Below are 18,732 nucleotides of genomic sequence, written 5' to 3' on the forward strand. Positions count from 1 at the left end.
TTTTCCCTCACTTAGAAATTTGGAAGTGAAATATGGAGATGGGTTTAATTAATCATAGGTTCCAGACTAGATGAAAGGCTCATGTGGCTCAGGACTGCAGGCAAAGTCAGAGGCTGTCAGAATGGAATACACAAAAAAAGGAGATGAGAGAACCTGTATTTAGAGAAAAAATTGTAAAATGCACAAATATGGGAGATGCATAGTTAAAAGGATACAAACGTGTTAGTTTTCTATTGCTGCTGTTGCAAATGACCACAAATTAGGTGGTTTAGAAAAGCATACAATTACAATTCCCCGTGCTGTGGTTCAGGAGGCTGACATGGGTCTCACTGGGCTAACATCCAGATGCTGGCAGGGCTGCACTCCTTTTTAGAGGCTCTGGGAAGCATCCATGTCCAAGCTCATTCAAGTGGTTGGCAGAATTCAATTCCATGTGATTGCAGGACTGGAGCCTCTGTTGGCTCGCTGGCTGTTAACCAGGGATCCCTCTTAGCTTTTAAAAGCTAATTGCTTTCCTTGAACTGTGGCTTTTTTTCTTCTTATTCAAAGTCAGCAACGGTGGGTCGAATGTTTTTCATGATTCACATCTTTCTCACTTCCCCTTCGGCCTCTTCTGTTCTTTGCTCTCTCCTGCAGCTGCATCTCTCCTATGAGGTCCAGAAAGAAACCCTCCTCTGCTCTTATGAGCTCATGTGATTAGACTGGGGCCATCTGATATTCAGGATAATGTCATTTTATGGTCCCTGATCTTAATTATATTAATGCTTTTATAGCAATACTTAGGTTAATGTTTAATTAAATAACCAGAGGATTGGCGTCTTTGGGGAAATGTTTAGAATTCTGGCTACTTCAGGAAAAGAGAGCACAAGAGAGACTCAGAGATGCAGAGGCAGAGACAGGGTGCTGAGAGGAGCTGATTGCTTCCTGATAACAATTCAGTCCCCAATTCAAACCCTTCCTGAAGCTTTGAAGCACTTCCTGCTCTGGGTTTTAATGAGATCCCGCTATATCCTTGCTATGTCATCTCCATTTACTTAACCTGGCTTAAACGGGTTCTGCTAACAAACATATGCCCTATGCCTAAGTCGTTCTGACACAATTAAAATTTGCCAACATCAAATAACAATTTGGTGTTTAAAGAACTGTACCCTGGGTTCAGTATGCATGGATTCTAGACCAGGCTTCCCCATATGGTGGACGTTTCATTCTGAAACGTCCTCATTTTATAAAACCTGTACAATTGAGATGAATTATAGGCTAACTCATAGGCTTCTCATAAGGGTTAAATGGATAATGTGTGCAAAAATGTTCACTGCTGACAACAAGCAACAGAAAGATCTGCGACACAATAAGTCACACAAACTTGTAAGTTTGTTTTCAAATGGTACCTCACATTTGACAAATAAAAAATATGGCAGGTGAGTTTAGTTTCTCAAGGCCTTCCAAATATATATCAACACACTTATGTATTGCATTATTTTTCTTTTCTTTGTTCTTTCAAACCCATTCTGACTGCAATTATATGTCACTCTCCTCCACTAGTGGGACTGACCAGGCCAGAGTCAGCTAAGGAAAATATGGCTTGCTCTAATGTAATGTTACTAACATGATTGGTGACATATTTACTTCAGGTAAAATGAAAAATTATTTATGGACTTTGAGCACTGGGGTCAAAGATAGAGCCTTCTGAAACATTCACTTAGCATGGAATAGGATCTGAGAGAAGGGTTAGCTAGATCGAGAGGATGGAAGAGATGTCTATAAGTTACAGATTTGGTGGGGAAAAGACAAAAGTTCTTTTCTGTTGGAGACTATTTTGACTCTGAAGTATGTGTCAGGATTATCTGGTGAAAATACAAGAAACTTGTATGGAGCGTTGGTGGTTGAAGGGTAACATGATCGTAGAGTTTGAAATAGTCATTGTCAAGAATGGTTGGGTTGACTGGGAAACCATCCAGGCAGACAGTATGGGATATAACAACAACATTAGGTAGCCATCTCTCAGGCCTCGAGGAGGTGATAAATACCATCACCAGAAGAAATGAAGAAAGACTTTTCCAGTGGGGCCATAATTGAGCTGATTCTAAAAGGATGAGAAGCAGTTTGCAATGTGAAGGAGGAAAACACAAGAGGAGCCCATGTTAGGATAGCACTGGACAGTCTCCCTAGGCAAAGCATAGCATGTGCCTGGTAGAGGACAGCAGAAAGGCATCAGAGATGCAGATGTGGAGCCCATTCCAGACTGCCCTTGGTAGACAACAGAGAGATAGCAGAGGGCTTTATATACGGGTTGTGTGAGTCCTTATTCTTTAATTTTTCATTCATTTATTCCATGAATATTTATTGAATTGCCATTAAGTGTCAGGTTTATGTTTAGAAATGTAACACTTGGCTGGGTATGGTGGCTCATGCCTATAATCCCAGCAATTTGGGAGTCTGAAGTGGGAGGATCACTTGAGGTCAGGAGTTCGAAACCAACCTGGCCAACATGGTGAAACCCCGTCTCTACTAAAAAAAAAAAAAAAGAAAAAAAGAAATTAGCCTGGTGTGGTGGGAGGCACCTGTAGTCTCAGCTACTCGGGAGGCTGAGGCAGGAGAATCACCTGAACTCAGGAGGTGGAGGTTGCAGTGAGCTGAGATCACCCCAGTGCACTCCAGCCTGGGTGACAGAGTGAGACTCAAAAAAAAAAAGAAACATAACACTTATAAAATAACTTTAATAATTCCAATAATAATTATTAAGAGCAAACATTGATTGAAGGCCTAGGAATTTCTACGTGCTGGGTAAATTCTTCCTCCATTTCAGTAATATTAAGTATAAAGCAATGTTACTAGTCATCCTTTTAAATGAGAACCCTGAGGTACAGAGAGGTTACTGAACCAAGCTCAAACGGCACCACTACTAATTCAGGATCCCACATTTGGATGTAGGCAGTGTGAAGTCTGAACTTGAAATCTTAATGTCTTTTTGCAAGAAGATCTGTGGTAGAGTTAATAGGCAGAGAAGGACCTCTGCTAAGAGTTATTGCTCCAGGTCTTAATGTGTTATTGTTTGTTGGGGGAAGAAAAGCAAAATAAAAGACTAGTCAGAATAAAATATTGGCATGTTATATGAATATTTCTATTTGGCTGATATACTAGTCTCTAACTGAAAATGGCTCAGTCACCTCAATGAAAAATCTATATATATTGCTTCCAGGCACAGCTCTCTCAACAAGTCCAGAGATCTGATGAACTCTTGGTCATGAAACACTTTCTCATCACCTGTGGTTTTTTATAGCTCATTAAATTAAGACTTCCAGAGTAGAGTAGATATCAAGTTTATACCAACAGATAAATTGAGATTGTACTTACAGTTTACAGGGGTTAGAAAGCCTGGTTTAAAAGATTGTTATATGTGTGTTCTTGTAACTGGAGCTAATAAAATTGACATAAATCAGGAATAATGGGTGTTCTCTAGTGGGTACTTTCACAGATTAAATTAATGCTAAAGCAATATTTGCAGCCATTTATAAAAGGTTTTGAAGATGAAAGCCATCCTAACTTTTAAGTTTTTATTATTATGTAAAACAGGAAGATTCATTTTTTACAAAATCTTCAAGACAAGCTAAAACTGGGAAGGCAGTAAAATTCTTATTTAAAAATTATTCAAACAGATCAATAATATAATTTTCTTTATTGTTTTATTTCAAGGTTTGTATGCTTTTCTTGCATCCAAGAATTTAAACTTATTGAAATGCAAGTAAAATATTTTTATTTGTACTTTTCTCTATTATATTTAAGTAATACATAGAGATAAATCAAAGAATTTCGACCTGCAAGAATATTTCTACATATTTGGTTTTTGTAGATTTCTTGCATACACACACATACACACACCCCACATATACAAGAAATATATATATATGAAACATACATATATAAGAAATATATATACACAAGAAATATATATACACACATACACATAGACACACAAGATGCATGTGTATTTGTATATGTGAAGATAGATAGATAGATAGATAGATAGATAGATAGATAGATAGATAGATAGATGTAGTATTACTGAGTGATACAGCTGAGAGCATCTCTTAATACCTGTAGGCCTTGGATGCAATATTCAAACTGAGGAACTAGATAAAATAGAAATATTTCTTCTTTTCTATGTTATTACATGCAAAATGGTAAATATTCTATAACCAATTGCTGATATTACTGATATCTAATTACTTATAAATGCACAAGTTAAAAACAAAATATTACTGATTATTATAGAAATAAGACTCAAGGACTCTAAAAGTTACATGTTGTATGTCATTTATTTCTTTTGTCCTCAGTTTTGATTGCCATCTTTTATGAAGAGCACTAGTAAGGGCTAACATGTTCATGTGGTGATGTCACTGAATTAATATCATCCCGTAATCAAATGGGGGGCTTGCCTTACGGCTTCAGATTTTTCATGTAGAAAAAAGGCAAAAGTAGGTATAGAGGAAAGAGGTTGTGGACTTTGCTAGACATTTTCGTTAGCCACCTTCCCCCATTTAATGTTTGCCTCCTATGCCCTAATCAAATTCTACATAGTATCTTCCTGCTGAGAGCAGAGAATAAAGAATTAGGAAATGCACCATCTTTGTCCATCTGGATTGGATCACAGTTTGGCCCACCTCAAGTCCTCAATTCCTCCAGTTGGCTATTGGTCCTATTTCTACAACAGCTCCACCTCTTCAGCTTTCAGGTCCACAGGTGCTAACAGCTTCCTGGTATTACTATTCCATGTGCCTCACTTTTCCTTGTTGGTTCCTTCAAACCTGCCTATATTTTTTTCTATATTATTATTTTTCTATATTATTATCTTTTGTTTAAACTGTCCTTTTGAATGTGTCATTTGTTTTCTGCAGGAATGCTGAATGACATAGGGAGGTAAGGATTTATTTTAAACAGTACAGATTATCACTTTCTACTATAGCATGTCTTGAGACTCTATAGATTTCACACCAATCTGTTACTCTTTTTCAATTTCAAGCAGTAAACTGGAAAAACAAAAACCATAAGGAGAATAATAATAATTAACATTTGCTACAATACAATTTTGTGGTGCTGCAAACAACCACCAAACCTCAGTGGCATATAAAAATAAGTGTTTATTGCTAATACTCTGAGGTGGTTATCTAGATAGCTTGCTGATCTTGCCTGGGTTCATCCAGATGTCTTAACATCAGCTGCCTTTAGTTGATCTGGGATGGCTTTGGCTGAGACATTAGGGGCAGCTTGGCTCTTCCATGGGACTCCTGCTGGGAGCATTCCACTATTGTAGGTTGTCCTTCCCATGGTGATGGTAGAGGCAAGGACTACAAACAAAAACATGCACACTGATTTTTTTCAAACCTCTGATTGTGTGATGTCTACTACATCCCACTGGCCAAAACAAATCACAAAGCCTAGCCCAGAGTCACTGTGAGGGCTTCACAAAGATAAAATACATGGGTGTGGGTGAAAAATAATTAGAAAGGTATTTGACCACAATGTCTAATAAAATGACAGTTGCAATTATTTTATATATATATACGTGTGCGTGTGTGTATATATATATAATATCTCCTAATTTTAAAGATAATATATCCACTAGAATATTCTTTAGACTTTTTAAAACCTAACACATCTGAATCAGATTACTATATTCTTCTTCCAAGCATCACATGGATTCCTCCATCAGTATTTCCCTTCATGGGGTTGACATCACTGTCCATTCAGACCACAGGCTGGAAACCAGGGAGTGCTTTCCATTCCTAATTATCACTTCATAGCAGTTGTAAGATACGGCGGTCTTATGTTTACTTCCTGTATATTTCCCAGAACACTCCAGTTTTTTAATATCTACTAATGTTACCCAAGCTTAAGGATGTCTTATATTTTTAGGAAGCTACTAATCCAATATCTCAAGCGTTATTTATATCTTCAATTTTTGTATTTGTAAAAGCACAAATACCAGAGCAATCCATCTAAACAACTCACTTTGCATACCACTCTCCAGCCTACAATTCCACAAAGTCTTCCTAAAGTGTGGGAAGAAAAGCCTGAATTACTTTCAACACACACCTGAATTCCTCTTCATCATCTTCAGACAAGCTTCTTTGCTCTACACTTCACTTATATCAACTGACTTTCCATTTTCTACATTAAATCTATGATCAGCCAGCTGGTGGCTCATGCCTGTAATCCCAGGCACTCTGGGAGGCTGAGGCAGGAGGATCGCTTAAGCCCAGGAGTTTAAGACCAGCCTGGGCAACATAGCAAGACCCTGTCTCTACTAAAAATACAAAAAATTAGTCAGGCGTGGTGGTGCACACCTTTATGCACACCTTTAGTCCCAGTTAAGGATGGGACTGTGGTGGGAGACTGAGGTGGGAGGATCACCTGAGCTTGGGAAGTTGAGGCTGCAGTAAGCCGAGATTACACTGCTGCACTCCAGCCTGGAAGACAGGAGGGAGACCCTGTCTCAAAAAACAAACAAACAAACAAAAAACAATTAGAAAGGTATTTGAATTTTATTTTATTTTATATTTTTATATTTCTATGTTTTATATTTCTATGTTTTGCATATTTCTCTCTACTTAGATATCCTTCTACTTTCTATTATTTATTTAACTCCCAGTTTATCTTTTACATTCATATCGGAAATCACCTTTTCAGAAGCTTTCTTGAATTCCCTTGGGTTGTGAAAATGAAAACTCTTCTCTTACCCTCATACTCACCACACTGCTATTCAAAATGTTTATCTACATGGTAATATCCTTAAATTTCACCCCAACAAGTGTACCAGCAAAGTCCTGAACACAGCAGATGCCCAATAGCTCTTCTATTGTTGTCGCTAAACTAAAATTAACTAAGGCTAACTGGGGTTAAAGTAAGCTCACAAATGACAAAATTGTAATTGAAATTCCAATATTCTGGCTTTAAATTATTTAATATGAAGCATGACCAAGTTTCATGCTCAGAGTACATTATGAATTAGGTAGCAAATTTTATAAAATGCCTACTATGGGTCTGGTTAATATTCTCGATGGGAAAAGCTTACATTCCAAAATCTGCTAAATTCATTCTGACATATATATATTGGATAGGAGAGGATATTATAGATTTAAGAATGATTTTCAAAAACTGAGAAATAACTTTGAGAGGCCAAGATGGGAGGACCATTTGAAGTCAGCAGTTCGAGACAAGCCTTGGCAACATAGTAAAGCTTCATCCCTACTAAAAATACAAAAATAAATAAATAAATAAATAAATAGCTATGTGTGGTGGCACATGCCTGTAGTCTTAGCTACTCAGAAAGCTGGGGCAGAATTTCTTAAACTTGGGAGGCAGAGGTTGCAGTGAGCCTAGATGGCACCACTGCATTCCAGCCTTGGGAACAGAGGGAGACTCCCTCTCAAAAAAACAAAATGAAACAAAGAAACACGCTGAGAAATAAAGCTTGGAGATATAACTGTTCAAAACATACTGCTCAGTAATTGCACATTGTCAATTTCTAGCACCCCCTTCGTTACCCAACTATCCAAGAATGTGGGTTTTTTTTTTTTTTTTTTTTTGACGGAGTCTTGCTCTGTCGCCCAGGCTGGAGTGCAGTGGCCGGATCTCAGCTCACTGCAAGCTCCGCCTCCCGGGTTCACGCCATTCTCCTGCCTCAGCCTCCCGAGTAGCTGGGACTACAGGCGCCCGCCACCTCACCCGGCTAGTTTTTTGTATTTTTAGTAGAGACGGGGTTTCACCGTTTTAGCCAGGATGGTCTCGATCTCCTGACCTCGTGATCCGCCCGTCTCGGCCTCCCAAAGTGCTGGGATTACAGGCTTGAGCCACCGCGCCCGGCAGAATGTGGGTTTTTAAAGCTCAAAGCAGTTTGTCCTTTCTAATAATTAGAAAGTTGCTGCATATTTAGTACTAATTCCTTATGCTTTTTTAGGGCTTACTTTTATATTCTACTGCAAAGGCTTTTTTTGTTCCAATAGGATATTAGTTAATGAATGTCGTTTTGGGATTAGATTCATTAGCTTAATTATTATTCTTCAAGTTCTTGGATCTGTAACTTAATCACTCTAAGCTATAGGCTTCTATTTTTATTACAGCACAATACAAGTAAATTCCTTAAACTTCAACTAATTTTATGAAGATCATCAGAAGATAAATATGAATAACAATACATTGACTTTATATTTTGCAAATAATTTCACTTACTTTATCTCATTTGATGGCTTTTTAAAAATTTCTACTTTTTCCTGAGTTGTAATTTAGACACTTTTAGAAATTCTGTAAATAAAATTAAAATATTGCTACCAATATATGCAAAACTATTTCTAGCAATTAGATAGGTAGATAAACAGAGATAAAGAGATAGTGAATTTATCAAATATAGTTGCACAAAGTTGAAATAATATTTGAAAAAAGTAGTCAAAACTTGCCAGCATTAAAAAAAGGTAAAACTATAGCAATGTACCCTTCACAACCTAAAAGTAATCTAGTTTAAAAATGTGAATCTAGTTTAAATTGTGATGGTGCTATTAATGAGAGTGGAATGAATCGTCAAATAAATGTGCTGAATAAGTGCAAGAATGAATGACCCTAGAAAAATTGCTGATAAGACTCTTAACACTTAACACAATAAGTTTGATAAAAATAACTTAAAATATAAAATAAAAGATGTGTAACATAATCATAGAAATATTCAAAGCTTTTATCTTTGTTTCTTCCAGTTCAACCTAAGGGAGAAAGCCAGACACATGAAACACTATGTACTAGGATATTTACCACAGTATTACATATAAATGGCAAATAAACAATGCAAAACATCAATATTGTATGAATCATTATGATATATCATTCTGCTAACATATTATAAAAGCATGAAAATATACTAGTTACTATACGGATGCAAGGGAAGTTAATGTCATATAATTAGGAGTAATAAAAGCAAGGTGTAATACGCTGTGATGAAAAAATTCATCTTGGGCAGCTATGGTAAAGACAAGAATGTAATTTATGGTTGGGCACGATGGCTCACGCCTGTAATCCCAGCACCTTGGGAGGCTGAGGTGGGCGGATCACCAGGTCAAGAGATCAAGACCATCCTGGCCAACATGGTGAAACCCCATCTCTACTGAAAATACAAAAAATTAGCTGGGCGTGGTGGCACGTGCCTGTAGTCCCAGCTACTCGGAAGGCTGAGGCAGAAGGATTGCTTGAGGTGGAGGTTGCAGTGAGCCTAGATTGTGCCACTGCATTCCAGCCTGGTGACAGAGTGAAACTCCGTCTGAAAACAAACAAACAAACAAAAAGAATGTAATTTATGCACACAACAATATTGAAATGTGGATGACTGATTCATGAGTGACATATCAATCACATAATTTGTGTTTTTGTGTGACAAATTACTTGTAATGTTTGTGTGTTTCTATGTGTGTATGGGTTAAAACGAAAAGAAATAACGGTATAAAAGGGAAAGAAGTATAAAATAATTTATACTTTTATAATTTATGCAAAAAATATTTCTATCAAATATTAAAGGATAATTTCTGTAATTATGACTGTAAAATAGTGTGCCACATACTGGTTTTATTAAAAAATAGTTTATTATAAGAAAACTTTCTGGATACATTTTGAGAATTTAATCTAAAATGTGTATATACAAACATATGGTTGGAAATTATTTTAAAATGTAATCATTGTTTATTGTAATAAAATATAATATTTCACCTATAATTTAAGAAATATTCCACTTATAGTTTAAGAATGCATTGTTAACATTAGAAATAATTACAATAGTAAATGTTTTTGTGGATGATTTATCATGGATATTATCAACATTAATTATTAAACTGTGTTATATGCTAGTTCTACATAGTGGTACAATCTGACTCCAAATGGCCTTCATTCTTATCTCCATAACTCTTGTAATTTCTTTCATAAAAATTGTTTCAAAAAAAATGGCCTTACTGATGGCCACATGCTATTCTCAATTCTGTTCTTACATCTTCTTCCTCTCATGTAATGTCCTTTCTTCAGATGCATTGCTTAGAATCAAAGTCTGTATCTCTTCATCTTAGTATTTAAGGGTAAAGTGCCTGGACAATAACTAAGTGACAAGTAAATATTAAATAATTAGTGATTACTAATTATTGATAGATAATCAAACTTTCTGCAATAACAAAATAGGCTTTTAGCGAGAATCCAAAGGGTACAAGCAAAGTAATTGCACTTTGCCAGAAGTTACACAGTTTTAGATATATTTTTGTGCTTTATTTTATCTTATTTCATTTTATTTATTTTGGATCCATACTCATGGGGTCACTTCCAAAAGTTCAAAATAATCTTAGGTTTAACCCTAAGGTAGTTAGCTCGTTACTTTTTTTCTCTTTTTAAATGATCTGATAGAGTCTTCAAAGTTATTCCTAAGACAGCAAAATTCCCTGAAAGAGAAAATACAGTATATCAATTACTGATGACACTATTCATTGGAATTAAAGTGACATCTCCTTGGAAGTTATACATTTCTTAAATCATGCGAGAATCCAAGTGGAACAAGCAAAGTAACTGCATTTTGCCAGAAATTACGCAGTTTTAGATATATTTTCGCGCTTTATTTTATCTTATTTCATTTTATTTTTTCAGATTCACACTCATGGGGCCACATCCAAAAGTCTGAAATAACCTTAGGTTTAACCCTAAGGTAGTTAGCTCGTTACTTTTTTTCTCTTTCTAAATGTTGCAATAGGGTTTTCAAAGTTATTCCTAAGATAGCAAAATTCCCTGAAAGAGAAAATGCAGTATATCAAGTACTGATGACATTATTCAGTGGAATTAAAGCGACATTTCCTTGGAAGCTATATGTTTCTTAAGTCACATTTTAAATGAATCTTTTCAAATTTCATATTTCACATACTCTGTCCAAAATTTTTACATACAAAATGAAGAATGAATACCACTTTAATAATTACTTCAGGTTCCATTCAAATGAAAGAAAAACTTGTAAAGGAAAAACAAAGAAATCTTACTGTTTTGGAGTTAATTTTTCTCAAACATTAATTAATCCCTAAGGCACTAATTCAACTTTGTTGTGTGTCATGATATTAATTTTGCCAGTAGCCCTGAACAGTATAATAAATGTTGGCTCCTTCCTTGTGTAGAAGGGATAAAATGGATGTCCATCTCTTCCTCTATAGCTCCGGAAGTTGGACGAGGGAATGTAACTAACTAGTCTAAGGTATGTTGGATGTGATGGTGCTATTTTAGTGTTTTTGGTGTGTTTGGATTCTGCCTTCTGCCATTTTATTAAAAATAATTGGAACAGGGTCATCCACCAATCTGCAGTTGCATCTTACTTTGATAATGAAACTTGCAAGTAATACTATAACATTAATAATTAAGATTAAGCATAACATGTTGGAAATTCTCATCTCATTTCCTCATTTTAAGACTGACTTATTTTGGATTACTCTGGAAGACAATACAAGGATCAGTGAGGTCAGGGGGAGTACAAAGAGAGAAGTACTTTTTCTCTCTCTGAGGAAGAGCTTGTTAAATGTAATTGCTACTGAAGGAATGATTCGCTAAAAAAAAAAATAGCAGAACCACAAACAATAAGAGTCAGCAGACTTCTTTGGTGCTGCTATACAGTTATGCCATGGGCTATATGAAATTTAACATCTGAAGAAATCTTTAAATCTGGTAGTACAAATCATCTAAATTGCTTCTTTCTGAATATGTTTTTGGCTATCTAGGTATTTTGTATTTACACATGTATATTCTAATCAGCTCGAAACTTAAAAAAAGACAGATGGCATTTGATTAGGGTTGCATTAAGTCTATACATCCATTTTGAGAGAATCAACATCTTAAAAATATTGAGTCTTTCACAGTGACATGTCTATTATTTAGGTCTTTCTTAATTTCTCTCAGAATTACTTGTAGTTTTCATGGTATATATATTGCAAATGTTTGTTAAGTTTATCCCTCGGTATTCATTGTTTTGTAATGCTATTGTGAGTGATATTTTAAGTTTAGTTTTCCAATTGTTTGTTACAATCATTATGCAATTGATTTTCATTGTTAAAATTTATATTTTGACCTTGACAAATTTAAGGGATGTTTTTATTTCTAGTATTATATTTTTGAATTTATTTCTAGTTTTCACAAACATAATCATCACATATGTTAAAAATAGGAGATTTTTGTCTATGGTTTCAAAACTTAATCATTTAGTTTCCTATTTTTGCTTATTGAAATGGTTAGGTGCTACATTACAGTATTTAGCAGAAGTATTATATAGGTAGGATGGAGGAGGGAAAAAAGTGTGAGAGAAAATGAGCAGGAGTAAACAAAACTTTTAAATCGTGTTCTAGAAAGAAACATTCTAATAAAACTGATGGTGAGGAACATAAATCACTAGAAATATTGAGAAGCTTAAATAAGTATATAAGAACACTATACATAATTTAATCTAGAAAAAATGTAAAAGATGTGTTTCAAAGCAAAAATTGTCAATATTGATTTGGCAATAGGCTGAAAATCTAGAGATTGATTAAAAAAGCAAAAATTGGAAAGAGCCTTAGAAATTTTTACAAGAAAATTTTTCCAAATCTTCAAGAAAAATAAAATATTTGGGTTAAAATTAAAATATTAGTCTAGAATAGAGAAAAGGAAAGTTTTTCACCTCATTTTACAAGGTTACCAGAATATTTAGACCAAATCTGGCATTCAAAAGGACCAAATGTATCTACTTATATTTTTAATTTATATATAACATAAAATATTCAAACAATACAATTTAATGCCAATCTCTCCCAGGCCTCTCCCCCAGCTGCTAGTGATTTGCTGTTGTTTGCTCAGTTTATCTCAACAAAATACAGGATATCAAGTGTCTTAAAGAACGTAAATTGGCTGGGCACGGTGGCTCACGCCTGTAATCCCATCACCTTGGGGGGCTGAGGTGGGCGGATCACTTGAGACGAGGAGTTTGAGACCAGCCTGGCCAACATAGTGAAACCCCATCTTTATTGAACAATACAAAAATTAGCCGGGTGTGGTGGCGTGTGCCTGTAGTCCTAGGTACTTGGAAGGCTGAGGCACAAGAATCGCTTGAATATGGGAGGTGGGGGTTGCAGCAATTGGCGATCGTGCCAGTTGCACTGCACCCCAGCTTGGGCAATAGAGCAAGACCCTGTCTCAAAAAAAAGATTAAATAAATAAATAAATAAATAATAGAAATTTATTGCCTGACAGCTCTAGAGGTTGAGATCAAGGTGTCGGCAGCGTTGGTTCCTCCTGAAGGCTGCAAGGAAGCATCTGTCCCAGGCCTCTCTGCTAGCTGCTAGTGATTTGCTGGAAAGCATTCACATTCCTTAGCTTGTAAAATCTTCACCACAACCTCTGCCTTTATCTTCACATGGATTTCATGTTTCTTATGTCCAAATGTCCCCCTTTGAGAAATTCTCAAGAACTGAATCAGAACCAGTCATACTACAAGTAAGGTCCACTCTCCTCCAGTACCACCTCACTTTAAATACTTTATATCTGCAATTACGCAATTTCCAAATAAAATCAAATCCTGAAGTGGGTGGTTAGGACGAGACACCACTCAACCCATAACAGATGCAAACTAATTTTCTATCACTTGATTAATTTTAACTTTGTCCACTTATTTATATACATATTATATATGTAGACACAGCAATTTATAAGACTATTGAATATTATATAATATAGTACTTTATAAAATTTCAGAGACAAAATATTAACAACAGTATATTCAATAATGCAACAGCTCATGAATAATCATATAATAGTAACTAACCAGCAAATAAATGATGCAAGCCTCACCAAGAAACATTATGATATCATTTCCTTTCAAAAGTGGGTTACAGCATCATCTGTGTATGCCAGGGTATTTAAACCTTGACCTTTTAGACTTGGTAGCAACACTTCTCTTGCCATGACCCTGTATCATCTCAGAAGCATTTTCAAAACTGTATTTATCATAGAAATATAAAATTAAAATTATTTTCCAAATGTGTCAATTTAACAAATCAAAATGGAATTTAAATAGATTTTTAAAGAAAGATAAACGTTCCCAAACATAAAATGGATTTCCGTTGTTCGTATTTGTTCATATCAGCATCCATCCCAGAGCACCATGATTATTTCACACTTCAGGGAAATCCAGGGCAGGATTAGTATTTTTGTCAATAAATTTTGTCAATTTATTGTCAATAAATTGTCAATAAATTAGTAAACAATTGCTACATGAATAATTAATGAACGAAAGACCTACATTCTGACAGTTCATGTTTTGAAAGCTTGTTGTTTCACAATAACATTTAATAATCTTGGCTGGTTTTGAAGAAATTTGGTACACTGCCACCAAAATGAGTCATAGAGGTTGATTTTTAATTTATGGTCTGGCAGCCATGTTGGAGAAATATATTGAATGAATACATTGACTCATATGCGAATGTACAGTTTACTTTGTTGTGTTCTGACTGGATTCAATAGTGGTCCCTCACTCCTGGAACAGATGATGGCCCTGTGTGTACTCAATAGGTAACGATGCTCTCGCAGCACTTGTTATAAGGATTACCCTTTTGTCCCCTATAATGATAACAAGCTAAATGCTTTGATAATGAGATTCTTAGTCAATAGCATTGATCTTAATGTTTATAGTGTTCTCTTTCCCAGAACACATTGCAAGTTATATAAACGGATGACTACATCCAACATAAAAAAGCTAATTAATCCAGTCTGTCACAGTGGATTAAGAAAATGTGGCACATATACACCATGGAATACTATGCAGCCATAAAAAAGGATGAGTTTGCATCCTTTGTAGGGACATGGATGCAGCTGGAAACCATCATTCTTAGCAAACTATCACAAGAAGAGAAAACCAAACACCGCATGTTCTCACTCATAGGTGGGAACTGAACAATGAGATCACATGGACTCGGGAAGGGGAACATCACACACTGGGGCCTATCATGGGGAGGGGGGAGGAGGGAGGGATTGCACTGGGGAGTTATACATGATATAAATGATGAATTGATGGGTGCTGACGAGTTGATGGGTGCAGCACACCAACATGGCATAAGTATACATATGTAACAAACCTGCACGTTATGCACATGTACCCTAGAACTTAAAGTATAATAATAAAAAAAAAAAAAAAGCTAATTAGCTCATATATTGGTTATCACTGTGGGGACTTGGGTTTGAGAATTTTTTTTCCTGTGACTCTTAGGCCAAGCTATCTATTGCAATGAGGTAGGGAGCTTTCAATAAGTAATAAGTACTGGTGCTTGTACTTTAACATATTAAAATGATTTCCCAATTGTGGTTTCCTGAAAGTCAGCATCAACATCAACTGAAAACTTGCTAGAAATAGAAATTCTCAAGAACTGAATCAGAAACAAGGGTAAGTCCCCAAAAATCTGCTTACCATGCCATCCCAGTAGTTCCACTAAAGTCTTAGAATCACTTGATAAGACAGATCACTAGGCTTGAGAGGCAAGAGAAGTATCTGAACCATCTTAATAGTGAATATATAAGTGTTGTAGTAAATATGTATTTTTCTGTAAATCCAAAAATGCCTATATATATATATATAACTAAAATATATATTTATGTTTTCACATACACATATATAGTCTTATTATCCAGTGATATACATTGTTAGTATTTTGGTGAATTATATAAATTATTATAGTAAATTGTGGTTTAATTATAATAATATTAGATGGTAACCAGATGTGGTATTAAAAATAAATTGGAAATGAAAACAATTTGGGTAATATTAATATGATTAATATTAATACAATGATTATTGTACAGTGATTAAAAGTCAGATTCCTGACTTAGGTAAACTATAGGCAAATTCTTAGAAAAAAAGAGAAAAAACTGAAAACTGAGTATCTCAGAGTCTTACTATCTGAACGTTATTATTGAAAAATATGTGACAAATATGAGTCTGCTCTGATATGAAAGGAGCTTGGAAGTCATTCCTCCTTTTTTCTCATAATAAAAAGCTGAAAAATCTGTAATCAAATTAATTTTCTTGGTTCATCAGAAAAGTGAGGTCACGAGGCAAATCCTGACCCCCAAATGGTGGAGCCACAGGAGAATCCAGGGAGTTGCAGCCAAGATCTGCTTACCAGAGGGAGAAGTTCCTTGAAGACACAGTATTAGGGGATGCTCCATACTTCCATGGGAGAATATAACAAAGATCTCTTTGTGGACTGGAGGAAACAGTCATTATTAAATATATTCAGAGTCATGTCTATAACAAAGCCTACTCTTCAGGGGAAAGGAATTTGCCAAAATATTATCCAAGCTAGGGGAAGAAAACTCCTGCTCACTTACCCCTTTCCAGGCTTTCTTTATCACCTAGGAGCCCTATATTCATATAAATACCTGTACATAAAGATTCATAACTTTTTAAAGTAGTGTTTCAAAAGTGAATGTCACCAATATGACTTTCAGTAGATATATATGTAAACAAAATGCGTTACATTTATGTGCAATTTATTACTTTTCAGCAATAAAAAGTAGTGAGCTATCAAGTCATACAAAAACATGGACTAATCTAATCTCAAATGCATAGTTTAAGTGAAAGAACCCGATGTGAAGAGGCTACATAATGCATGATTTCATTTATAGGACATAAAGTGGAAAACCATCAATAGTAAAGAGGTTGCCAAGTGTTTGTGGAGAGAGTAGAATAGCTAGGGCACAGGAAACTTTTAAGGGCATTGAAGCTATTCTGTATGATAATGTAGTGGAAGATATACGACACCATGCATTTGTCAAAACCCATAGAAGTGTGCAGAACTTACTATAACATTTAAGGCATACTTTGATGTATGAAATTTTTTAAGTCATTTAGGAGGTCTGAGGATGGAGGGATGAGCCCATACTTTAATAAAATAATCTGTTATTATAAACATATGGAATTACTAAAGTGAAGAGGAGAAAAGGTCTAATTTTGTAAAAGAGTGGAGTCTGCAAGATTAAAAGTAAAAGGAACTGTGTATAAGTACTGTACTCTAGTTAATAAAGTTGATTCCCTGTGTGGGGAGGGCAAGGATTTACAATTTTGAAACCGCTATACAAGTTTACTTCAGTTGAACAATTAGGTAAGTGAATGTCAAGAGGTGAGATATTGACAAATCCCAAAGGAGAGACATCCTGCAAAATGCCTTATTAATATTCCTCAAAACTATCAAGTTCATCAAAAACAAGAAAAGTCTTATAAGTGGCCACTATCAAAAGGAGTCTAAAGCAGCATGACACCTACATGTACTGTGGTATCTGGAAGGGATAATAAAAAAGAAACATATAAGTGAATACTGAGAAAATCTGGAAAAGCATAGACTTTAGTTACTGATAATGCTTTTTACAATGCTGATGCTTCCATTGCACTTCAGTTCATAGTGAGTAAATTGTGAGTTTTTATCAGCTTCTGAACAAATAGAGACCATAACCATTCATTCATTCATTCATTCATTCATCCATGTACCATTTAATTAACACATACTGAATACTGCTTACATATGTGAATACCAGTTAGCAGAGAAGGGTAAGTTGACAACATCTACAGTACATCATGTCAGTCAGTCACAGATGGATATGAAAAGATTATTAGTGTACAAAAAATGGAAATACATGTTTTAGAACACTGTTGCACTGAGAGATTTGTGGGTCTCTGGGTTGCTATGTCATATGGCTATTGTTAACAAAAATCAGTTTTGAGTTATTGTGGCTATCAAGCTGACGAAGGGAGATAATGTACTCTTCAAAAGAAAGATGTCCCCAGATTCTGGTAGAAGGCTGGGGTTAAATAAAAAATACTCCCAGAAAAAAAGATAATTAGGGGTTTGTGAAAATAAATTAAAGGATTACTCCCCCACTTTATTGTGGTATAATTGACAATAAATATTTATATGTAAGATGTACAACTTGATATATTGTATATATATATATAATATTCACAATAGAGCTAATTAACATATCTATCACCTCACATAGTAAGCTTTTTCTTTTTGGTAAGAGCACTTAAAGTCTAACTTGTAAGAAAATTTTAATTACACAGTACAGTATTGCTAAGTATAGTCACCATGTTACACATTAAATTTCCAGAATTTATTTATCTTGCATGACTTAAACTTTGGATCCCTCAGTTAACATCTCCCAATATCCTCCTCCCCCCAGCCTGCAGAAACCATCATTCTACTGTCTGTTTCTATGAGTCTGACATTTTTATATTGTACGTGTAAGTGGGATTGCACAGTATTTGTCTTTCTGTGCCTGTCTTATTTTACATAGCATAATGTCCTCCAGATTCATCCATATTGTTTCAAATGGCAGGATTTTTTTTTTTTCTAAGACTGAATGGTAATCCACTGCATATATACATCTATCTATCTATCTATCTATCTATCTATCTATCTATCTATCTATCATCTATCTATCTATCTATCTATCTATCTATCTATCTATCTATCATCTATCTATCTATCTATCTATCTATCTATCTATCTATCTATCTATGCCACATTGTCTTTATCCATTCATCTTCAAATGGATATTTAGATTATTTTCGTATCTTGACTATTGTGAATAGTGCTGCCTTGAACATGAGGGTGCAGGTATCTCTGCTATGCCAATTTCATTTGCTTTGAATATATACCTAGAAGT

Source organism: Rhinopithecus roxellana, chromosome 9 (assembly GCF_007565055.1).
Source record: "Rhinopithecus roxellana isolate Shanxi Qingling chromosome 9, ASM756505v1, whole genome shotgun sequence".
NCBI lineage: Eukaryota > Metazoa > Chordata > Mammalia > Primates > Cercopithecidae > Rhinopithecus > Rhinopithecus roxellana.